The following is a 913-nucleotide window of genomic DNA, read 5'->3' on the forward strand; positions in this document are numbered from 1 at the left end:
CTGGGTTAACTGTTCTCCATGGAGGGTGAACAGCTAATAGTCAGAACATCATACCAGAGATATTTCATCTCCATCCATGCGCTGTCCTCTGTCGAAGACTAGCCTGAGAGAAACACACATGTAGTACCTAGTACTGTCGCCTCACACCAAGATGGTTTCCGGGCCTTTCTGTGCACATGCATTTTCTCCTTGTGTTCGCAAGTGTTTCCCTCATAAAGAACCCAATATGAAAACATGCAGAAGAACAGATCGCTAACGCTGTGTGTTACTGGAGAAGACGGACAGTAGGACTTGATCGGTCCTTTCTATTCTAACCCCAACCCACACTCCTTCCCTTATAGGTCAGATCCTATCCCAAACCCAACCCTCATTCTAACCCCAACCCACACTAGGGACTAGAAGGACACCAAAATGGCCGATCTCCACTGCACAAGTAGAGTAGCGGTGAAAGCATTGGACTCCCACCAGGGAGACCGGGGTTCAAGACCCGGTGGGGGATGACTTTATGGGACCCCAAACCTCCACATGTTCATCCTTTCACTCCAACCTTTTTATCCCTTACCTAAACTCCACAAGTAGAGTAGTGGTCTTGCATCCTTCTTATTAGTATGGGACACCCCTGTGATCGTCTTATTAGTATGGGACACCCCTGTGATCGTCTTATTAGTATGGGACGCCCCTGTGATCGTCTTATTAGTATGGGACGCCCCTGTGATCGTCTTATTAGTATGGGACGCCCCTGTGATCGTCTTATTAGTATGGGACGCCCCTGTGATCGTCTTATTAGTATGGGACGCCCCTGTGATCGTCTTATTAGTATGGGACGCCCCTGTGATTGTCTTATTAGTATGGGACGCCCCTGTGATCGTCTTATTAGTATGGGACGCCCCTGTGATCGTCTTATTAGTATGGG

Source organism: Borostomias antarcticus (genome assembly GCF_949987555.1).
Source record: "Borostomias antarcticus genome assembly, chromosome: 6".
Classification (NCBI taxonomy): Eukaryota; Metazoa; Chordata; class Actinopteri; order Stomiiformes; family Stomiidae; genus Borostomias; species Borostomias antarcticus.